The sequence below is a fragment of the Heterocephalus glaber genome, unplaced genomic scaffold (genome assembly GCF_053883595.1).
Source record: "Heterocephalus glaber isolate CG9 unplaced genomic scaffold, H.glaber_assembly_v1.0 deba00000738, whole genome shotgun sequence".
NCBI classification, from domain to species: Eukaryota; Metazoa; Chordata; class Mammalia; order Rodentia; family Bathyergidae; genus Heterocephalus; species Heterocephalus glaber.
In genome coordinates this window covers 16,112,694-16,136,963 of record NW_028258161.1, presented here as the reverse complement: position 1 = coordinate 16,136,963, position 24,270 = coordinate 16,112,694, and the positions used below count along the sequence as shown (strand labels likewise).

General features: G+C 48.8%; 2 long non-coding RNA genes across 3 annotated transcripts in view; both read left to right on the top strand.

Annotated features, from left to right (window-relative positions):
• Positions 1–468: 468 nt before the first annotated feature.
• On the top strand, positions 469–1,298 carry LOC147829161 (uncharacterized). The gene is made up of 3 exons (XR_015449588.1): positions 469–657; positions 742–901; positions 1,214–1,298. It is a non-coding gene; the product is annotated as an uncharacterized LOC147829161 (long non-coding RNA).
• The window catches only part of LOC101702839 (uncharacterized), a 34,212-nt gene continuing 11,240 nt past the window's right edge, over positions 1,299–24,270 (top strand). The window contains exons 1-5 of one of the 2 annotated variants that reach the window (XR_015449587.1): positions 1,299–1,710; positions 5,785–5,952; positions 6,076–6,180; positions 6,268–6,476; positions 15,407–15,615. This is a non-coding gene — a long non-coding RNA (uncharacterized LOC101702839). The remainder of the gene's footprint in view (positions 1,711–5,784; positions 5,953–6,075; positions 6,181–6,267; positions 6,477–15,406; positions 15,616–24,270) is intronic. The other variant, XR_015449586.1, reaches the window with a different exon arrangement.

Here is a 24,270-nt window from a genome sequence, read left to right as displayed (position 1 = left end):
ACGCGGACAGCGCCCTCGGCCGGAGACTGAGCGGGTGTGGGGTCTGGATCTGGCGCCTGCGCTGCTGCTCCGGTGAAGGCAGCAGTGGATGCCCGGCCGCTCCCCGTGTGCGAGAAACGGTCCTTGCTGCCTCGGGAGCAGAGGCGTTTGTGCTCTGGTTTGTGTCATCGCAGAGACGCCGGCAGCACCCCGCACCCGCGAAGAGCTGGGTCCAGTCCCGCCAGCCCCGGGACCCAGGCCGGAACGCCGCTGCCCGAGCTCCCCCAAAAGCCTGCGGCCCTGATCTGCAGTCTCGGCCCCAGCCCCGTCCAGGCCCCAGCGCGCTGAGCCCCGAAGCCCGGTCCGCAGGGAGGGCTTCGGCAGCGGCCAGGCCAGAGGCCCGCTGGCCGCGCCGGGGGCGGGGCCTGCACCTTGGGGCGGGGCCGGCACCCGGGGCGTTGCGCGGTCGAGGCCGGAGCCGCGCTTTCGGAGGCGCGCGTGGAGGCCGCCGCTTCCCGGCCTTCGACGACGGCGGATGCTGCCATCTGGTGGGCGCGCGGGGAACTTCCAGAACTGGCAGCTCGCGGTCTTCCATCCTGAAGTGTTATTATTTCTGTCTGATTTTAGATCCGCCCCCAGGGCCCCGATCTTGCTTTTGGTCTGGCTGGACTGATTCAGGTCAGGAGTAGTAAGTATGTTTCAACCTGCCAGCTCGAAACGATAGTTTCCTCCACAAATGGAAGTCCTTTTTTCTTGTCCCAGGGCCGCTCCTAGGGAGGTACTGGGTGAATCGCGGAGCTCCCTGATGCTCAGCTTTCCGCACCTGTGAAGTGGGCTCCCGCTGTGGCGTGAGGCTCCAGTGCTCAGGGGCTTCGGAAGGTGACTGGATCGCCAGCGCTGCACCCCTCAGGGGTCCCCACGGGTGAGCTCGGGGTGAACGTGCTGTGCTGTCAGGGCCCAGGTGCAGGAAGTGCACCCTCAGGAACCGTGAGCTAAAATACACCTTTTCTCCCTGAAATTGTGAGTTTCAAGTATTTGGTCCCAACAACAAAGATCTACTGAATATTTTTACCATCCTTCTGTGGACACAGTGTCATCCACGGTCCCGGGTGCTGAGCCCCAGCGGGTGAGGAAGTCAGAGCGCCCGCCACCAGGCAGCTGGCGCTCTGCAGAGGAAGAGACCACACACACTCGTGCGCACACGCACTTCCTCCTTTCCGTGTCTTCCTCCCAGGTCTTTCCTGAAACGCAGATCTAGACACGTGACTGCCTCGCTCAGAAACCCTCCCCGTCACTGACATAGCTCCTGCTGATCCGCGGTAAGCTAGTTCCCGCCTTCTGCATGAATCTCGCTGCCCTTTACCACGTGCCGGGTATGCCAAGGGCTTCGTCTGTTAATCTCCGCAACCACCTTATGAGCTATGTCCTGTTATTGTTCTATCTATGGGGAAAACAAGGCAGGGGGAAGTAAAGGAACGCTCCTGCCCTCACAGGTCACGGAGCTGGTAAACGGGAGCCAGGCCCCGCTGGGGTGGAGTCCCCGCCCTCCCCCGAGAGCCCACACTGCTGCGTTGCTCCCACCGCTGTCTCATGCCTCCACACGTGTGTCCAGCTGGTTCTCCAGGGCCTCTTGATGAAATCTCACCAGGTGCCTGGGACCCAGCTCGAATGTCTCGCCCACGCATTGCTGCGAACCTGCACGCAACACCTCTGCCCTCCTAAGCCTGGAAGGTGAGCTCGTGTGTGCCTGCCCTGCCCTGCACGATAGCAGTTACACACACACACGGTTGTTTCCCTCAACACACAGCGAGGGTCTTGTGAAGGTCTGCAGCAGGGTGAACGAAATAAAAGTTGGTGGAATGGTAGCAAAGGAAACAGCACAGGAAGCCGAGACGTGGCTGTAAAAGATCAGAGAAACACAAGCCAGCAGATGCCTTTAAAGGTCATTTTTAAGTGTAAACAGACACGGATATGAAGTATTTATTTGTGCCGAAGCATTTTCTTGTTGGTTTTAGGTCCCTTTTCATATTACCTAAGAACGCCTCTGCTTGTTCCCCGGGGGTCACTTTGTGGGGGAAATGTGAGCATGACTACTGAGAGAGTTGCAGTTACCCCGAGAGCAAACGCAAATTGGCCCCACTCTGAAAAGCTTCAAAAAGCATTCATAAAGCGGCACCAGCTGGGCGGTGGACCTGGCCTGGGGCCTTGCAGTTGGCTTTTGCTGGGCTCCTGCCTGACCAGCTGCACCTCTTGGAACTTCTCAGCACAGTGCAGGAGCCACAGAGTGGTTTATGAGGCCTCTTTCAGTCCTAGAGTTCTCAAATTTGGACCTGGGCTCTGCAGCTTCATTACTTGGAATCACTTAATTGATTTTGGAAATCAATTTCTGCGCCCATGCGTTGGAGCTGGCCTGTTATATTGGAAAATGGTGGGCACTGTAGAGAAATATTGATGTAAATTGCTCAGGCAATTTAAAATCTCATAAATGCAGAGAAGAACAAAGGAGCCAGGGTGACCCAGAGGTAAGTTCGAAAGGTGGCCAATTCTTTTATTTGGAACGTGAGTTAGTAGGTGAAGCCTGAAGTCTTCCTCTTAGGGTGATAAACTGAGATGACAAAATCTATGAACTCAACTTATGAGACTTCCAAATCCCGATGCCCAAATCTATCCAGGAGAGTAGAAGACAGGAAAAACTACTGGCATTAACTCGGTCATGGGTGCAGATATTCTATAGAGCATCTCGGCAAACCAATTCTAGCATCCTGTTAAAAGGGTAATGCATCAAAACCAAATTTGTTCCAGGAATGCAAGGCTGGCTCAAGTAGTAATCAACCTTAATTTTGAACACTAATTAATGTGATTTTCTAAATTACCAGATTAAGCAGAAAAACCATATAATTATTTTAATAGATATAGAAAAAATTTAACAAAATTAAATGTCACTTACGATTTTTAAAAATCCTCCTAAAGCTAAGAGAATTTCTTTACCATAAATTATATGCTTAGAAAACAAAACAACAATCCTGCTTATTAGTGAAAAAGTGAAACCATTTCTTTTGCATTAAATAATGATATAAAGGATATCACAATCTTAAGTCATCATTGAACTCGAGCTCTTAGTACTGTCAGACAAGAAAAATACATAAAAATTCAAGTACTGAAAAAATCTTTTTATTGGTTAAATAATTCACTGATTATTGATATGATATAGTATTTATACATATTTATAGGGTACATTATGATAATTTGAAACATGTAAGTGATATGTAATAATCAAATCAGGGTAATAAAAACACTTCCACCTCTTTGGACATTAATCATTCTTATATATTGGAAATTATAAAAGGAGAAACAAAACAACTATTATTTACAGATGCCATGATCATATATATGAAAAATCCAAAAGACTTCAGAAAAGTTATTAGACTTAATAAAAAGTTTACCAGGGGGCCAGGGATTTAGCTCAGTGGTTCTGCCACCTGCTTCGAAAGCTCAAGGTCATGAGTTCAATCTCTGGTACCACACACACACACAAAAAGTTTACCAGGATTATATGTATAATATCAGTATACAAAACTTATTGTCTTTTTATACACTAGCAACAAATATCCAGGAAATGAAATTAAAGAGATGTTTTTTTTTGTTTTCAACCTAAATATAAAGTTCATACATTTTTAAAAGATATTATTTTAAATAGCATAAGAAAGTATTGTGAAGCACTTAAAATGTTAAATAAATGGAGAATTGAATAGTAGTTTTCAGAGGACCTGAAGAGGAGAGAATGTGAAGAAGTAAGTCAAAGAGTACAAATTTGCACCTGGCGTGAATCAGTAACAGGGACTGATGTACAGAGCAAGGGGTGCTCTCCAAATTGTACTGTGTTATATGCTGAACATTTGCCCAGGGAACAGATTTCAGTTATTCTTAGCACACACGTGCACAAAGTTTAACTATGGATCATTACTGCTATTTGTTTCACTTTAGTAACCATTTCAATATGCATATGTACATCAAAACATTATTCTATATACCTCAAATATACACAAGTAAATTGATAGATACATTCAGTCACCTTCTAAAGAGGTAAAAAAGATTTCATAATTTCTTTAAGATTTCTGAATTTTGTTGTTGTCTTTCCCAGAATTTTAAAATATTTTAATTTATTTTATATGTAAGTTTCCATACAACAAAGAATAATGTAAATTTTTTAAAAAGCGTAGTATAAACATTCTAAAAATTTTAAATCTTTTCTGTTTTTGTTGAAAAAGATGAAAGAATCCCCAAGTAAATGGAGAACTGTATTAGGCTCATGGATTAGAAAATATTCTTTCCAAATTGATTTATATATTCAAAGAAATCCCAATGAGGTATTAGTGTGTGAATGTGTGTGTGGCTTGAGAAGCAGATTCTAAATGTATGTGGAAGTATAAAGGGCAAAGTACAGCCTAGGAGAAAAGAGGTCTAGGAGGGCTAGCCCTACCAGACATCAAGGTATGGGGCGAAGTTATAATTAAGACTGTGTATATGGACACAGAAATTTAAAAAGTAGCACAGTGGAGCAGAATGGTGTCCAAATACACCAATACTGCCACTGAAGGTAGACAGGAGATATTGCAAATTAGTTGGGAAAGACCTGGCATTTTAATAATTGCTGCTAAAATAATCATTTATCTGGATGGAAAAAATAAAATAGGATTCTACTTTGGACCATAAGTAAAAATTGATTTCAGGTGGATTAAAGCAAATACGGAAGCAAAAGCGTAAGTCATCTATTAAAGAGCATGCTCACGCCTTTAGAGCAGGGAAGATGTCTGAAGACATTTATTAAAGCCCCGAGAAAGTGTAGAGGGTGATGCTTATGCAAATCAGAATGCAGTCCTCTGGGTTACCTCCCCAGGGTTAGGGCAGGGATGGCGAACCCTTTAAAAGAGGAGTGCCCAAACTGCAAGGCAAAACCCGCTTGTTTATTGCAAAGCGCCAACACTGCAATTAAACCTGAATTCTGAGGTTTTAGCTTAGCAAAAGCAACTCATACATTAACATGTTTTGTCTGAAAAGAGAAGCAAATAACAGGTGTGCCATGGTTCGATGCCACTGGGTTAAGACCCAGGATACATTAGAGAGAAGGATAAAGAACTGGTGACGCCAAAGCTCTGTCTTCAATTTAGGTCAGGGTTGCCTTGGGGTTTGCTTTATTATGACTTACAGTGTCGACGGCTGTTCTACGCGCTCCTCTGTGGTGTGAAGAATTTTGTATTACAGGTTTTTTTAATAATGAAGTTTCAGTGAAGCCTTTTGATTTGTGTTATGAGCAGGAAGAAAATCCTTGGTCATCCCGGAGGTAACACCAACCCCTATGGCTGCAGGAGGCTGCTCCTCAGCCAGAGCTCCCCTGGGGCCTAACTGCCCGCACAGCTCTCAGCGCGGTGGGTACAAGTTCACCGTCAGGGGACAAAAATGCGTTATTATTGCAAAAAATGGGTGTAGATGAGGTTTAGCTTACTTACTCTCTTTCCCCGTCAGTGTCGCCGGCAGCCTTTGTAGTGAATCTGCAGCGTGCACTCTGCCATTTAGCAAGTTTAGCGCCCTCCGCCCAGGGGTCATCTTCATCTCCTGTCGCTGGTCCCTATATGAGGCTAGGAGAATTGAGCTTCACTCTGGCAAGTTCCAGATTCTCACGAAAGCCACGTGTGTGGGGTAAGGGAGGAGATCCCAGCCCTAACAGGTCACTAGTCACGGTCACTTCATCCATGCAGTTTCTTTTGGCCCTGAGATCTCCCTTCGTGTCTCATTTCTATGTCTAAGTGATTCTTCTGCCTTTGGGAGCCACGCGGCCTCAATCGACAATTGAAATCTCCTTTGTTCGTTCAAGACTTTGAGATGCTCTTACTAGAGAAGCAGAAGAAAAGCCTTTGTTGAGATACTGGGTGAGGGAAAATCCGTGCAGCAATGCCCTAATTTACCCAGCCTTCCGTAAGTGATTTTATCATTCTGTTAATAGATCCAATGTGTTTCTTTGATCCAGCACCACATGAGGGAGATAATAAATATTGTGTGAAATTAAATTCATTCCAATAACAGATTTTTTCATTTCAGTTCCCCACAGGCACTGGTCATGACTAGCGCAGTCCACAGCCCCAGTTCCTGGCCCAGTGCCCAGCAACAGCCCCTGCAGGGGTCTTCTGAATGGTGTTAGATGAGGTGAGTGCCCAGCTGAGTAGCCAGGTTTGGTTTCTGATATGCTCAACCACATTTTCAGGATCTATGGATTAAGACACTTTTCTTTAGTTTCTATTCTAGGAGCTTTGGGTGGAAGAAAGCCACCACTGCACAAATGCTATAGTCATGACTAAGATTATGCTTGAGGATGTGATATTCAGATCCTAAAGACTTGAGACCCTGTTGACAACTGATACGGAAAGTGCATGAGAGTAAAAGAGAACATCACACACACGTTTCCTGTAGGGCTTTATGTAAAGAAAACTTCGGGGTAACCGGTGAGTGTGGATGGGTGTAGCAGGATAAGGCCTTGATCCCCGCCCGAGGGTTGTTGCCTTTTCTGGATTGCTGAGGAGCTCCTCAGTTTCTGAACATCCAACTTTCCATTAGAGTAAAAGCAAAGTGCATCAGTGAGGGAACTTCCGGTCAGCTGTAAGAAATGGGATTCCTTCTTTCCCTTTCCTCTTGTTTTGATTTACAGAGTGTTGTGGCTGAATCTTTTGGGACATTCACACTTGGTTCTATAAGAATTTGGGAAAAGCTGCAAGCAGCTCAGAAAATCATCAGTCATCTTTTGGATGACAGGTGCCAATCAGCTGTTCTCCTTTTTCTGGTCAATGGGCCTCCAGCCAGCTAAAGGGTCAGGCGACATGGCACAGTGAATGTAAGCATGCAGTTGCAGTCCAAGCTTGAGGGAAGTGTGTCAGAGTGCGGAAGCACTGGAAGATCTACAGTCAAATCCTGCCTCATTTAACGAGTATCTGAGTGTGTGTTGTGGACCAGGTGCTGTTATCAGCCTGGGTGAAATACAGTAGACAGACAAAAGTCCACATCTCCATGGCCTTGCCCACTCAGGGTGACTCTCCTGCTGATCCTGGGAAACAGGGTGTTTCACATCAGTCACTCTGGAATTGTGACATGTCTGCCAGTCACTGGCATCTCACAGCTGCTGCTGGCCTGCAGCCGTCCTCCAGGAGAAGTCGTTGCCTCTGGAGGTGCCAAGTGGGGCAGGGGTGGCCGCTTCATTCACCTGTGTTGTTGTTGGTTCTGTATTGTAGGGCTTAAGTTGTGGTTTAAGATGTCTCCAAAAAGATTCCATAGTAATCTGGTACTGGAAAAAGTTATTGTGGGCACAGAAAAGCATGAAAACAAGCAAAAATATCCATTTGGGGGAGGATGACCTCAATTTCATGTTTTCTTGTAAGTAACCATCAATATGTAGGCACTGGGCTGGGGATTTAGCTCAGTGGTTCCACCACCGCCTGGCTCGAAAGCGCAAGGTCCAGAGTTCAATCCCTGGTACCAAAAACAAACAAACAAAAAATATTTAGGCACCATAAAAAAGGAGAGACCCTCAAGTGGATGAACTCTCTCATGTCTTGTTACTGAGCTTGCAAAAGCATTGCCTACTGCATGCCAAGGATTTCCACAAAAGGCAAGAAAAGTCCCTCAAAATCTCCAAGAAACTTGTGAGGTATGTCCTAACATTAAGGCCAAGAGTCTCTTTTAGTAACACCCAACAGAATGGTGTGCCCGAAACCGACATCCAATATGAACAATAACATACAAAATATTAGCACAGATTGTGGAGGAACCAGGCGTGATGGGGAACACCTGTAATCCCAACACTCTGGGAAACTGAGGCACAAATTCAAGGTCAACCTGGTCAACTTAGAAAGACCCTGTCTCAAAATTAAAAAATTTTAAAAGGGCTGGGGATGTAGATCAGTCCAAAGGCAAAGGTTTTGGGTTCAGTTCCCAGTATCCCCTCCTCACACAGAAAAAGAAGGAAGAAAAGGAGGAGGAGGAGGCAGAGAAAGAGGGTGAAGAGGAGTGGAAGACGGGGAAGAGATGACGGAGTGCTGGGCGGGCAGGTGCAGTTTCCGTGGATGTAGCCTAAGAGATGCTGGCCAAGAAGGTGATGACTGAGCAAAGGCCTGGAGGAACCGGTCAGGCTTTCTTCCAGGGAGAAGTGTTCCAGAAAGAGCAGCTGAACAAAAACAAAGCAATCAGAAAGGGTTACTTAAGGGAACGCTTCAGCCGAACACAAATGATGGGGCACCTTCGTGTGGATGTAAGTTCCTTGAAAACAGCCTCTTGGTCATCTTGCTGCTGGAGATCCCTGTGTGGGGCCCATCCCAGGGAAACCTTTTAGTACTTGGGCAATAAGTGAATGAACTTTAAAAAGACAAAGAAATGCTGTATTCGGTACTGAGCAATGACACCACTAACACTTAAAGTTATATTGAAATGATGGCTGTTAATATAGTTTCTCTGGGTTTAATACATTTTGGAAGAGATGCTTTTAAAAAATACACATTATGTTTCATTAGGGCATGACAAATTAAAACAATGAGATATCACTGCACACTTATCAGAAAGGCCAAGATCCAGAACACCAGCTACACCAAATGTTGGCAGGGATGTGAACCCACGGGAACTCATGTGCTGCTGAAGGAAGGGCACAAAGTTGCAAGCACCCGGGAAGAGAGCTTGACAGCTTCTCACAGAGCCACAGGGCTCTTTCCGGATGACTCAGCATTTGTACTCGTTGGTATTTATTCAGACAACTTCAGAACTATGCACAAAACCTGCACATAGATGTTTATAGCAGTTTTAGTCCTAACTGATTAAAGCTTGGAAGCAAGATATGTTTCAGTAGATGAATAGATAAATGATGATACATCAGACGATAGAGTATTATTGGGCTTTAAAAAGAAATTGAGGTAGGATAGAAGAAATACAACATTCTGAGATAAGAATATTATAATACTAAAAGTTTACTTTTTAAGAAAAATTGCAGCTTCAAGATGCAAAAATTTTCCCCATCCTTCCAGGAAAAATTTCCAAGGGCCTTAAAGACAGTAAGCCTGTGAACTAGGCTCTGGAGCTCTGCTTTTACCAACCCCATCCTCAGGAGTGCAGTTAAGAGAACAGCAGATCTCAGCTTCAAACACAGGGATATGGTTCGCATTTTTATATATCACACCAAGTGAGTGAAAGCCTGCAGATCCTGACGTACACCTCTTAGCTAGCCCATCTTAGGAACACCTCAGGTCCCCGTAGGTACCCCCAGCTCCACGCGTGAGATGGCTGTTTCCCTCTTGAGGGTCTTTATTTTATTTCTGAGATGTATGCTTTAAATGATTCTCCCCAGAAAATCTCTTTATGCCTCTTATTGATGTGTTCTGGAATTTCTTTTTCTGTGATGGAAGTCAGCGAACCTGCCTCATGAGTCTATGATTTGGGGATCCCTGTGTCCCTGTCCAGTGACAAAATGAGCTAGCAAGCCATGGAAAGACAGAGAGAAAACTAAAATGCACATTACTCAAGCAGAAGAGGCTGATAAGAAAAGCCTACACGTGCTAGGGCTCCAACTGTGTGATGTTCCAGAAAAGGCAAATGAGGAGACAGTAAAAATGAAAGGTCGCCAGAGTTAGAGGAGAGGAAAGGATGAATAAGTGGAGCACAGAGAATTTAGGGCAGTGAGATTGTCTTGTAAGATGCTACAGTGGTGGCTCCATGTCCTTGTACGTTTGTTGGGACCCAGGCAGAAGCTGCAATACAGAGAGAACTACAGATGATACCAAGAGAGAGTCAAAGGCTGTGAACTTCCTCATGTCTGACTTGGAGAAGAGAGGTTTTAAGGACTACTCAACTATGCATATGGTAAAAATATATCGTTTAGCTAAAGGTTGTTAAAATTGTAAGTGAAATTCTAGTAGGATAGAATAGGATATAGAACTTCAAAAAGAGTATAGGAAGGAACAGAGACAATGTAATAGATGCAGTGTATATTAGGAAAGCAAAACACAGACAATATGAGCAGAAAACACAAGGGAGTTGGACATTCAAAGGCTCCAGGGCAAAGTGCACATCACCGTTAAGGTGTCTGGGCCTGGGGACCACTGGAACAGCTTGGCTTTGGGGGTTCCCTGAGGGGTGAGGGCACAGATTGGCAGGAGGGGATCCCTGAAGGGCCAGCACAAAGTCCTCTGGTGGCTTGAGCCCTCTCCACCCAGAACAGCTTCTGGCTGCTCAAGATTGACAAGTTCACTTCACTGTGAACACTGGGCCCACATGCTCTTCTGTTTGTGTGGTTGTCTGATGTGATGTGGGTAGAGACACTCACCTGACAGGGTCTGAGGAGGTCCTCAAAGCTGAGATAAGGAACCTAATTCACTCTTCTTGCAGGTTTGCTGATTCCCTTCACAGAAAAGTTTTCAGAACTAGTCAAGATGTGGCCAAGTGTTACAGCTCAGTGTCACAGGCAAGTGGTACAGCTCTGAGTCAAGGCTATCTCAATTTGAAGGCTCGAGAATCTGATGGTCGCTCGAACAGGTGGAGAGAAATCTTTATTATGCCAGTGGGCTCAGAGGAGTTTCTACTCAAAGTCTGAGCACTCTACCTGAAATGAGAGCCTCCTTATATAGGAACCTACAGGGTAGGCGAGCATGCTCACTGAAGCAGGGGGCAGAGTTACAGAACATTCTCAAAAGGGGGCAGATATTAACAGAACATTATTATAAGGGGTTGGAGCTTAACTGAACATTCTTGTGAGGGGCAGAGCTGAACAGAACATTCCTGAAAGCTTGCACAGTTCAGTCACAAAACATTTTGATCCATCGGGCAGGAATGGTGCCTAGCAGCACAAACCGTTCCATTTCTAGAACAAAACATTCTGTGGAAAAAAACCCATAGAGGCAAGACAAGAACCTGTCTTATTGTAGAGTATTGCTCTGTCAAGGAAGAGGCATGGGAAGGGTTTTATTAGGCAGAAATTAAAAGATGTCACAGCAGCAGAATAGACAGGTGCCAGCACACCAGGGCCCCTTGCCTGCAGGCATCCCAGAGAGTGGCACCACGCACTCTGCTCTGGTGCCCACCACTTGGGGACCCAGCAGGGGTAGGGATGGGTGGGTGGTTACCATGGCGATAGCCCCAGAGGGTGTATCACCTCTGCAGAACCCTCTGCCTCTGCCCCAAGTCTGCTGCCCAGTTGGGGACTTTCGGATCTCTCCATGCTAAAAGATGGAGGATATTCAAGGAAAACTCCTACTGTTGTTAAATTAAAATGGAAAAATATGAGAACCTAGGGCGGGTCGAAGAAGGGAGTGGAAGATGGTAATGAAGTACAGGAATAAAGGTAGTGGTGTAATTTTAACGGTTGTGGTGCAGAATGTAAGAGTTTGGAGAGACCAATGGGTGAAACAGGAGGATTTATTTATGTGTGGACTGGCTCAGGAACTCATGTCCAAAGGCTGAGCCCAGAACAAAGGAAGAGCTCTAGTTTTATACACTTTGCAGAGGGAGAGTTGGTCGACCTAATGGTGTGAAACTTGTGGACCAAAGCAGAACAGAAGCAGTCAGTCAAGCTGGGACAGTTTTGTAATTTAGCTTATCTTGGTGGCCTTGGTTGGGTAAAAACAGGATCTTATGAGAACAGAAGGTTGTGAAACCTTACAGGGACAAAGTTACTAACTTTATTAGTAATAGAACAAAGAACAACAACCCTAGGGAGGGGAAAGTCCAAGGGGGAATTGCTTAGGTTGGGGAAACTTGTTTCTCCTTTTTAAAGTCCTGCTTCAGTTAGGTTTTCTTTTGTCTTTTAGAGAAAAGTGGTTTCCTGAGGCACAGTTTTCCCCACTTCTCCTAAGCTCAGATAAATGCACAGAATGTGCAGATGGGGATACCAGGAGGGCTGGAGCCCAGTTTCCTTGCCACAAGAAAGCAGACAGTGAACAGAAGGTGGCTGGAAGTGATAATGCACAAGTGGAGACCTCCTTCGACTCTCTTCTGTTCACAGAGCTCTGTTTCTATAAAAGACCTTTGCCCACCTATAATTGGTAAGATGCTGGTTTGAGGCAAATGGGCCCTCCATCTCCTTGAAGCTAGCTTTGCATAGATCCTTTTTCCTTTTTACCCAAATAGATGGCCTCCTTTGGTTAGACCAGCAGTGAGCAGGCCAAGCTGAGCATATGAGCCTAGACGGCCAGTAACAGAGGGAGAATTGTGGCTGTCAAGGTGTTCTTGGAAAGTAATGATAACAAAATGGTTTTAAAATTGCTATGTGCAAACTCAAGTTACTAAAGCAACTGAGGCATGAGAATGTGGTGCATCAGTTAGAAGTGTGTAAAAAACCAAAAATAAAGATGATGGTACCTGGTCGTTGGATTTGTTGATCATGCAATACTTGGTGACTTGGAACTCTTTTCAAATGGACTAGACTACCAAGTAGCCCAAAGATACTTATTTTAGATTATTAATACAACTGGATTTTATCACAATCACAATATCACACACAGAGATATAAAGCCAGACAGCACTTTAGTATCCTGGGCTGGTGCTGACTGAGAAACTGTGTGATTCGGATCTGCACATGGAGTAGTTTAGTTATTATGAGAATGCAGAGGAGCCTGTAGGGTCCCTTGAAGGAAAGTAGCCCATGTTAGAAACTAACAAGCATCTGGGTAAGCTTAGAGATGCAAAGGTGACCACAAGAATGGTAAAAGCTACAATAAAAAGAGAGGTCAGCACCTCTCCTCCCAGGAGGAGACATGCTGAGTTTGTGGGCACCTTCTCCCTACATCTGGACCCGGACTTCAGCTGGATTTCAAGAAAACACTAGAAATGCAGGATAACTTGTTTCTTTTTGAACTCTTTTGAACTCACTTTCTTTGAAATATGCCCCAACCCGTGCTCTGCCTGTTTATATAAGGCCAAGACAAAGCAGGTTGTTATCCATCAAGAACCTTTTCTTATTTTTATTTCTAATAAACACTCTCCTAAATGCCTCCATGTGTCCTCAAGTTTATTCTTCAATTTTGGGAGACAGAGAGCTCGGGGTTATACAAAATTTACTGCTTTACATGGACACTGACAGCTCTGGGGAGGTGTATACTGATTACGTGGCCGCTGGTGACACAGGGCAGCAGAGCCACAGTGGAGATGTCAAGTATGGAGAGGCTGCTGGTGTCTGGGCCATTGGTTTCCAGAAACTGAAATGCTCAAGGGGAAGTCCTGTTTCCTGGGGACTCTGATTCCGATCAGCTCTATCATATTATGATGCATTTGGGTAATTTACTTCAAAGACACCAGGAACTGTTTCGTAAACAATTCTCTCTTCTCTGGGCTCTTGTCCTGAGGACGATGAAAACTGAAGTGGACAGCACAGCAGTGGGGGATGCAACAGGTGGGGTTTTATTAGGACAGGGAAAAGCCCCGGGCAGCTGAGGGGCGTTCCACCGGAGGACATCGCTGCGGCACCTGTATCCGGGGGCTCACATGCAGCTGCTGGCAGGACAGTTTGGTGGTTGTGCAAAAGGGGCAGTTTGGCAGGTGCCATCTGGTGCCTTTCGAACTCCAGGAGCATCGGAAGATGAAGGTATGCAATTGCCGCTGTTGCTAGGCTTCTTGTCCTCAGGAGACTTTATCAGTTCTTTGTCCTGCATGTTCCAGTTTCCTAAGGCTCACCTCAGTATTCCCAGCCCCTTGCCCTAAACTGCCTATCGTCTCTCTATCTCATCTCAGTTTAGGAAAAAAGTCCCATATTTGCTGGAGTACAATAGCCTGAAATCAAAGAAACGGAACCTTGAAAGACTGTCCTATTCTCTCTCAGGCTGTGGCAGATTTCGCAAAGAAAAGCTCACATGTTGACCCAGTCAGGGGCCTCCTATACTGAGCTCCTGCACCATGGTTTCTTCCGGATGGATGGATTTGCTGAGAGACTCTCCCAGGACCTATTGTTACAGGAAGATGCCAGGAATATTTCTTCACCTAAAAAAATCCCCAAACAGAAAAGGAAATGGAAAAAGATGAATCCTTAGGTGAAGAAAGAAAAGCACTTATGGTACAAGACACCAAAATGAAAGATTGCTGACACCAAAATGAAAGATTCCAAAATACTTCAAACAAAGGGTCAAAAATTGATGGTGAGAACACTGAAAAAGGTACTAGTGTCTCAGAGGCCAGCTGTCTTCATCACACTACGACGAGCCACGTCAGGCAGTGTGTTATGGCTCCCATCTCCCCACACTGCATGCACTCATAGGGGTGCTTTTGAGAGGTAACTGGGCTGTGGGTGTGTGCTACTGGATTAGTCCACTGGTGGGTTGACAGGTGGCTGTGATGTGGGAAGTGAAGCTGCTGGGTCACTGTGGGTGTGGCCCCTTCTTCCCTTGATGGGCCTGCTTCCTGCCTGCTCTGCCATGGACTGTTTCTCCTCTGTTTCTCCTCTGCGATGCCCCTCTGCCAGGCCACCCTGCCTTGGAGCCAGCCGACTATGGACTGAAACCTCTACAGACTGTGAGCTGACATAAACCTCTCCTTTAACTTACGGGTATCGGGTATTGTGTCTCAGGGACTTTGAGCAGCCCCAGGGACTGCAACAGTGGTGGCAGCCCCCAGGGTGCCAGGGGCCCTGGTGTGGCAATCACGCCTATCATCTGTGGTGGCTCCTGATGGTTAGGCTGGAACACGTGCTGTCCCGGGAGTCCAGAGTTACAGAATGGATGAGAAAATGAAGAAGTATAGCATTCCATTTGTTAAACCAAATAAACACTGTCCAGCAGGAATTTATAGTATTAATGTGACCACATCGGTCTCTAGTGAAAAGAACTCCTTCAGGCAGATGACAAATGAAGGGAATAAATACTCCAAGACAGATGTGCACTTGCCTGAACCAAGCTACAGTCATCTACCTGAACCGAGAGCCTGTGAAGGCTGCAACTCTAGCCTAATAAAGACAAAGAACAAAACTCTTTGCGAATCTTGAACACCTTGTCTGGTTACTATTGATCTGCACGCCCCCAGCACGGTGCTGTGCCAGTATTAGGATGTCCCTGTCAGGTGCACACCAGCACCGAGGGACACCCCAGTTCTGGACAGGATGCTGTGCCTGAGATGCCTTCTTTTGTAACAAGAGTGTTGAAACCCTGAGAGTAGAGACTCATGCCTTCAGCCTTCTGAGCTGCCTGCTTTTTCTCAGAAAAGCTTTGCAGAAGGAGGAAAAGCACCTGCTCTTCCAGCCAGACCCCACCTCCTAACAGGAAGTCATCGATTCCCCACAGTCCGCCCACCTTTCGAAAGCCCCACCTCTGAGCACAGGAGGCTTTCGGGGGACATCCAGACACAAACCCTAGCACCTCCCTGTCCTCCTCGCTTGGTTGTATTTCTCAGCGTTTATCTCTGCTTTCGTTGCATCTTGTAGGATACTTTTTGCCTTCTCCCCTCGATGGGAATAAACTCCGAGAGGACAGTGACTGCCGTCGCTCACATGGGTCTCTTCACTGCCAAGACGTCCGCTGAAGGTGCACGTCTGGTTCTCGGCACTTCTCCTCTGGGGTAGTGAAGGGGGCTGTCAAGCCAGGCCAGTGTATCCACTTTCTACAGTGCTTCCTACAGCGCCTGGTTCACAAGGTAACTTCTTTATGAATTTTAGCAGCTTTTATTGCTGGGTAAAGATATCTCGCATGTCTTTGCATAGTAATAAATTGACATTGTGGTTAACACATCAGCTCTGTGACTGAATTACAAACCCTGGAGATGTCACCATCCCGAAATCCAGACCGCCCTCAGTCTTCTCGCTCTCTTGGGTGTCCCTCTGCATGTAGCTTTATGTCTGGGAGCCCAGAGCTCCATTCTACCAGCTGGACAATCATTCAGAGATAATAAGGCAATGCAGCAGCTCCCAGTGGCTGTGTTTGGTTGGTTCTGTCCTCGGCTGACATGTTTTATTAATAACAGCAATCCTTCTTTGCCACTCCATTATTTTCCAGTGTGATTAGTGGTAAGAGTATGGATGAAGGGAGCTTTACAGCAGTAAATGATCAGTTAGGTTATGCTTTGACTACCTCCAGCTGCCTATTCAAGTAGTATTCAAGTAGTAATTGTTGCATACAGAATTTAAGTACTAGCAAGTGTTAAAGTGGCAGCTGAGCCTCTGGGACAGGGTTTGGGCAACAGCGGGGGAGCTACCTCATCAGTCTTCCCAGTGGGCAGTCTGCAGGTGCTACAGGTATTGGAAGTCCTCTGGGGAAGGGGCATCAGCCACAGAAAGGAAAAGCTTGGAAGAAGGAACAGGGAACAATAGAGGGAGAGGAGAGAAACAAAAGTTGTTTTGGTTAGGAAGGTGAAGTGGCTGTCACAGAGTCTGCTGTCTTACTAAATCAAAGAACGAAACTGTGGAAGGAAAGGAGGTTGAAGGGGAAGTGTTCATTGGGAATATAAGAAGAAAAAGCTCCTGGTAGCCAGGAGGGGCCCCAGGAATGGAGTTTGAGGAAGTGGAGGCTCTCTGTCCAGAACCCCTGTGATGGCTGCGTAGACGCCCCCCAAGTCTCCTGTGGATGAAGTGGGCCTTTCTTTTTCAGAGGTGGCTGAGTCTGGAATGTGTGATGCTGGGGTTAATGGTGTGCAGTCTGGATAGGGTAAGAGAGGTAGAAAGACGCGGTGAAGCTCCCTTGTCGCCTTTGCTACCTTGTGCTCACCATGTTGTTTCTCCTGCATGAGGCCTATTTGCCGCTCCTGTCTTAGAGGCAGCTGATTGTGGACTGAAACCTCTACAAAGCCCCTTTAACTTTGGGGGTCGGGTATTTTGCCTCAGCAAGAGAGAAAAGTAACTAAGCCAACCCCAATGGACGAGCAGAGCACAGGAAGCTGCCCAGAGTCCAGGGGCCACCTAACCCAGGTGACTTCTTGGGTTTAAAATAACCAAGTGGGACGAAGGTCTGTACACTGCTCACTCAGCACGTAGAGTTTAAAGGAGCCTGACTCTAAAAGAAAACTGGTTATTCTGTATTTCTGTTTCTCAAAACTCAGCCCTGGACATCGGGAGGGGCTGCATTCCATTTTGCCTGAGGAGCTCCTTTGGTCCAAGTCTAGTCCCACTGCCTGTTTTTACTGTAACTCCTATAAGCACAGCTGATCTCCCCAAACCACCTCAGGTGCTGTCTCCCATGGGCTGCCTACTTATAAGATAAATAACCAGACCTCGTGGGTAGAGTATTACAGTAGAGCTTTGCTCACTGACCTTAGTCCAAGGCCTTCTCTCTGGAACACTTAGTGAGGAGGTTGAGAATTTGCTCTCACTTTGCCACTGACTTCAGGAGAAGATGACATAGTGGTCAACAGAGAATAGCTGCAGTCTTTGATGCCAGTAAAATTGTCCAGAGAAGCAGCAAATCAGGGAATAGATATCGGCCTTAGAGAGACTTCCAACTGAGAAGCGAAGGCACAGATACAATAAAGACCCTGGGTGCCACTTCCGGACTTCTTTCTTTGCCCTGTGTAATCAGAGCGCTGGCACTGTTGAGAAGCCAGAGTCTTCCCTGCCCCTGGGGATTTTACACATTCATGATGGCAGCTGCCATGTTGGTGCTGTATGGGTGTAGACCAAGACTAGCTCAGGAGGATTTGTTTTGATGAAAGCTATGCTAGAGAAAAAGCCCTTCTTGCCAGAGCATTTCGTGATTCCCTCTTGACTCAGTGCCTGTTGACACCTTAGCTATTTTTCTCACCGCAGAGTTAAAGTGCCCGACACCCGTAAGGTAAAGGAGGAAAGGGTTATTTAGGCTCATGGCTGTCGAGGTTTCAGTCCATAGTGGCAGGCTCCTAGGCAGGGTGGCCTGGCAGAGGGGAATCACAGAGGAGAAACAGTCCACGGCAGGGCAGGCAGGAGGCAGCAAGCAGCAAGCCTGCCTTTCCCTTTTATCCCATCCAGGCTATAAGCCTATCTGGGAGGTGCTACCCACACCCAGGGTGGGGTTTCTGTCTTCAGCAAATCCATTCAGCCACATCAAGAACTATGCTAATTCTAATCAGTGGACTAATTTAGTACTACACACCCTTAATCCTAGCATCATGCACTCTAGGTCCAGCCAGCTCCAAAAAGCTCCACCTATGAGTACATGAGGCTCTGAGGGGAGATCTACATAGAAGCGACACTGCACCAGAAACAGATGTGACACCAGCTGTCGGGACATAACAAGGAAGAAGGCAGGAATCCTACATTGCAAGTTTTGCCTCTAGCTTGGCTTTAAATTCACCCTCTCATGCCCTTCCAGTTTATGTTCAGCGTAGTGGATAAACATACTCTACCATCAGTACCAAAAGCTTTCCGAGCTTCACTCAACATGTTGGAAACAAAGATATCATTTGAATCTTCCCCTCACTCTCTCTCCAGTAATAATATTTCAGACAAATAATAGTGACATTAATTTTAGCAAGAGGGTACATCATCAAGGGGTCCTGATTAGTGGTAAGGAAATAGGAAATTGAATAGTGTGGAAGACATGGGCTTAGGAGTCTAAAATATCCAAGACCCTCCACTCAGTAGCTATGTGAACTCTGGCTGCCTACCTAGCTCCTAGGAACCTTGATTATTTTAATCTTCTAAGTCAAGAGCCCCTCTCATAGATGTGCATGCGAAATCTCTTCGAACCAGGGCTTACACACTCTAAATGCATAGCAATTGGTTACAATTTAGAGTTCTTTCTGATTTCACTAGTTCTACTGAATAATGGGAAGAATTGCCAGCCCCAAAACGTGCTCTAGATCTTCTCCAGTCTGTAGACTCTCCCGAAATGTAGCTCAAGGACCCTTGAATGCATTGTTCACATAGTTGGCATTTAAAATTGAATGTTAGCATTTAGAAAATGAACATCTCACTGTGATACTTCCTGCCCCTCCTCTAGAGTTCTAACGAAAGGCCTCTGGATCTGTCCATGGGGACCCCAGAGGACACCATTTTGATTCCCCCCTAACTGCAGCTCCCCTTTGGCCTCAGGAAGTCCTAGCCCCCTTAGCTGGACTGTGATCCCCGGAATCACTTGGATGGAGCTTGTCGAGGCCTGCACTCCTGACCTGCTCACTCTGGAGCCTCCTGTCCCCTCTCCCCACTTCCAGGCACTGTGTTCATCTTCTAAGACCTAAGCTGAGTGCCGTCTGCCCTGGGAGTCCTTGGCCTGACCCCACTGGTCACCTCTTCCAGGGTGGTCAGGCCCTGGGCAGGGCCTCTGGGTGCGTGCATCTTGTGGTGTTGCGGCTGCTTCCTCATCTTCCTTCCCAGGCAGTGCTGAGGCTTGAGGGCCTTGCCACCCCCTGCTAATCCTGGTGGCCGTGGTGGAAGCTGTTGTACCCACGCACACCCATGTTTATGGCGGCAGTGTCGAGAGGCGGGGGGCCTGTCGAACGTGGGGCCCCGTGGGAGTCTTCGGGGCCTTGCAGGGGACAGTGGGACCTCCGCCCCTTGCTCTCTCTTTCGGTTCCCGGCCACGAGGTGAGCAGCTTTTTTCACCCGTGGTGACGTGCTGATCTGCCACAGGCCCAGAGCAACAGGCCCAGCCAGTCACGGACAGAAACTTCCAAAGCCACTCGGCAACACAGACCTTTTCCAAGCCGAACGTCTCGGGGTCTGTCAGACTGGACACTGGCTCTGTGCCTGGACAAGAGACCTCATGAGAAGGTGCTCAGGAACTCGGAGGAACGAATCAACAAGTGACAAGCAGGGCCGCCGGAGAAACGCCTGCCACTCGCTGGGCCAGTCTTCTTCCTGATTGCTGTCTCTCAGGAAACCCACATTCAGACACTGAGCAAGACTGGTGCTCTCCCGGCTCTACCTCCTGGGTCGGGGGCTTCTTCCCAGTTTTCTCTGCCTGAGCAACTCCTGCCGGTTCTGAAGCCTCACCTGGAAATGGCCAAGTTTTAAATACCATCGAGTCCCGTTGTAAGGCGCGTGCTTCCCCTGACCCTCTCCGAGCTCCGTGGATATACCGCGTCCATATTTCCCATCGCTGCAAGGTGGGGCCTACTCAAGTGCCCGTAACATGGGTTTAGTCCCTCACAATTCATTGGATATATTAAAGAAAGACAGACATGAATCAGCCTCATTATGCATGGGGATCTATTTACTACTGGTATTTTATCTGTTTTGTCATTTCTTAGACTTCTTGAAATTACTCTTGGTACCTAAGCTAGGGCCAAAGAGTAGCTGCTTAGTAAATACCTTTTGGTTACATGAGACTTTCCTTAGATCCTCTTTAATCTTGACCCTTAGAGTCTATATTTTGCCGTTCTCAAATTTCTTAGAGTTATCCCAAAGGTGAAAGAAAACTGCTCACTTTAAACATTTAAACGGAGCTTTTCTTAGAGAAACAGTTCTGTAATAATCGTAGACCAAGGAAAATTATGAGTAAGCAGCCGGGCTGAGTGGCCGGACAGCAGCTGACCGGCAGAGGGCCCTCTCGCCACGGGAGCCGGCGGCCCTGCCCGGGATCCCTGCCAGATTCAAACCAGAAGTGAGGGCTGGGGAAATGCGAGCCGCTGAGTTCCTCTCGGCGCTGCAAGTTGGGTCTTAGACATCAGGCCTCGTGGCTGAGGCGCTGGCTGGGCCACAGAAAGAGTTCTATTTCCTCTCCCAGTCCCCAGCCCGCGGTGTTTGTTCTATTTCTGTCTGGTTCCTGAGTTAACCACGTGACTGTATTCCGATCCCTTTCATCTCCCCATCTGGGAGGCAGTCTGGGTTGGTCCTGAAAAATCTCCAGGAAGGAGAGCAGTGATGGAACCGCCCGCCCCCACAGTGGGGCCCGAGAGATGCAGGCAGGTGGCGCAAGGGCCACAGGGCCGTGCAGCTGTCAGCATGACGACCGGTGCCCCAAGGCCTCTGGCCCCGGGTCCCTCGTCTTCAGGACCAAGGAACCCCTGGTGATGAACCTGTCCTAAGCTGCTTTTTTCACATCCGTGTCATGTCCTTGAGGATCTTTGCTAAATCCAGTGGCTTTGGACTCGGTCCAAACTGTGTTTAGGAAAGAAAATCTGAACCTCGAAATGCCTGGTCCGTGAGAGCTGTCTTCTGATGGAGAGGTGGGACCTAGTTGGAAACAGCAGAAAGTTATGCACGTTGTCAGTCATCTGGTCTCGTCACAGGTGCTCTGACTCGGTCCACAGTGGGTGGCAGGCGAGGTCACACACAGGGGGCCCTGTAGCATACTGGGACCCACGCAACAACCACGAGGACAAAGGGCTACGCTGTGACCTCCCTTTGTTGGGAGGCTGGCGAGCCCAAGGAGCAGAGGCGACAGGGAGCCCTTCCTGGACACGTCCCTGTCAAGGACCTGTGGACATCTCTGACACTGCGGCGTCGACAACCGCGTCTCAGTTGGAGACGTTAGTCTGCCAGCCCGGAACTGCGCCCGTGGTTCCGGCAGACTGTGCTGGTTGTGGTGTGGCCCCCAACTGGAAGGCAGTCAGTGTGCTTCACAGGGTATGGGCAACACTGGCACCCGCAGGGTGGCATAACTGAGGGATTTCTGAGCTGGCTCCTTACCACTTTTATTTTCCCTACAAAGAGACACATCTCAGAGGCCTCTGTGATTTTCAAATCAGCGAGCAGGAACACCTCTTAATTCCTATTGGCTGGAAACTTTGGGGGAAAAAAGCTCAAAACCTGACAATAGCATCCTTGCTAATTTAGGGACAGGCAGCGTGCAACTTGGGACCCGGGACTGAATTTTCTGTGCATCGTGCCCCTTGTTTTCTGATGAACACGTACAGCCTCCTATGAGATACACACGAAGTGGAGTCCAGTTCACCTTCGGGAGGGTTTCAGCTGGGAGGCTGCGAAACACGTTTGTTTCACCGAATCCTGCAGTTGTCACGATGCTAACAGATGATGGTGCGTGGAGGGGCCCAATCTTCATCGCATTTTTATAGCTGGGCGATGAGCTTTTTCATTTCTGCCGCAGCCTGGAGTGCGGCGCTGCTGAAGACAGGGGTTTCCATCACGGTGCCGCTTCCCTCTGAGCCGCAGTGCGCTTGTCCTGCAGGATCCGGCCAAGGCCCCGCCTCTCGCGTTGTCTCCTCGGGGGACTCCGGGCCGCGCAGCGGTCACGCGTCAGGAAGAAGAAAGAACACGGGCTCACAACCTTGCAATGGTTTCTGTGGACGTCGTGGAGCCTCCGCAGGGCCAGTCATTTGAGTATATGCATTTCCGGCAGATGCAGACGTCCCGGTTATGTATTGCAAGGTGGTGACCGACTCCGACTTCAGGAGCTGGCCGTCGGGGTGCTCGGCAGCGTCCGCAGGAGGACCGCGGAGGCACGGGCTGGGCGGGGTGGGGCGCAGCCTCTGCGCGGTTCCCGCTGGCGCCACCTCTCCCTCCGCCCGCAGACACTGGCCTCTGCCTGCTCCCTGGACAGCTCACGCCCAGGTCTTCCACCTGCCGGGGCTCTGGGCCTATTTCAGTCAGCTGAGCCCAAACCCCTAGAACACCCGTTGTCCCCCAGGGCTGGCGCTGGGTGCTGACCGTATGCAGGGATGGTCTCGGCGCAGGCCTGGGGCAGAAGTGCAGACCAGAGCTTCTGAGCTCTGCAGGTTCCAGGGCTGTGGAGGGCAGCGGCGGGTGGTGGGACGTTTTAAAGGAGCCCTTGGGGGGGGAGGGGCTGGCTGGGAGAAGGTTGAGCAGGCGGGGCCGCCTCTCAGGAGGAGGAGCAGGGACTCGGGAGTCCTGCAGGGGCTGACACCACCCCGGAGCGGCTCCGCTCAGGCCGTCAGGACAGGAGCCACCGAAGGCTTCCAGAAGGGACAGAGAAGCTTTGCTGTCCTGCACATCGCTCTGGGGTGAAGGGTGGCGAGGGCCCCGGGAGCAGGGAAATCATCTGAGATGCGGAGAGGCCAGGCCGGGAGGCTGACCTAGCCACGGGGCGGCATGCTGCATGAGCTCGGCATCGAAGTCTACCCTCCTTCGGGAGGCTCGGCGGTCCTGGACCAGACGAGTGTGTCTGAGGGCTGGGGGGGCTGTGAAATTCACAGATGAACTGGAACGGAAGCGAGACCCCACCCAGCGCCAAGGAGAGGCAGGACTGGGGTCTAGACCGGTGTGGCAATCCCCGAAGCGATCGTGTGAAGCCCGAGGAGCGGTCAGAGGTCCAGTCACAGCTGCGCCGGGATTGTCAACAGTGCCCGAGCACGGGGCCCAGGCAGTGGCAGCCACAGCTACACCCAAGGCCACACCCAGAGCACCGCGCAGGCTGGCGAAGTCGGACTGGGTAGACTGGAGACCCCATGCAGCGTAGGTGGGACCGTCTGGGTGGGAGGCCGGGGAGCAGAGTGAGGAGAGGTACAGCGCACCGAAGGACTACCCCCGGCAGCCCCGGACTCTGTGACCTCACAGAGCCCTGCCACGACGTAGCCAGCACGTAGGACTAGCCAGGGAGGACTGTGTGAGGGAAGATGAGCTTCTGAAAACGGGAAAGCCTTTACCTTTCCGAGTGATTTATAAGATTTTGATAACTCTCCTGAGATTGTGGATATTTCCAGGACTCTGCTGCTTGGCAGTCATTTGAGTGAAAACCAACTTTGGACAAAGTTCAGACAGGTATTTCTTGGTTGTCCACACTCCTGGAAAAAAGAATAACTGGGACTGACAGGGGCTCATGGGCCTGTTTCCCAAAGCCCAGGATTAGGGGCCAGAGGTCATGGTGGCTGCTGTAGTCAGTGTGTGGGGCATTTTAGGGTTCCCCCAACAGACGCGTTCCAGGTCTGGCAGGCAGGATGAGGGGCGCAGAGCGAGTCTGGGGAGAAGAGATCGAGCAGCCTGGTCTTGGGCCAGCAGGATGATGGAGGCACACGGGGAGACCCTGTCTCAGAAAAGCGAAGGCCAGGAGATCTGGAGCTTGCTCCAGAGCAGGTGTTTCCATGCACACAGTGTCCACAGGCTCGGTGAGGCCATCACCGCACCATCCGTCTGAGCAGAGCCCCCGACCCCTTGAATTCAGCAGATATTAACCGCCCGCTGGAAACGGGGGTCAGAAAGGGTAACTCGGCAGAGAAACCAGACCTCCAGGGGAGGCTCAGCGCAGCCTGGCGCCTTTGACTTGCTGACTGACCTCGGCCCTCCGGCCGCTCTGCAGCTGGAGACCGCATCTGCGCTGGTGGAGTTTTCCCTGAAGCAATGGAGAGGGGCTTTGGGAATGAGGGAGGTGTTCCTGCTCGAGGTCTGTGCTTAGAGGCTGAAAATAGCATGAGGGCCTCGCAGAAGAAAAGAGGTACAAACAGTTATGGAGTCGTTAACCATTTGAC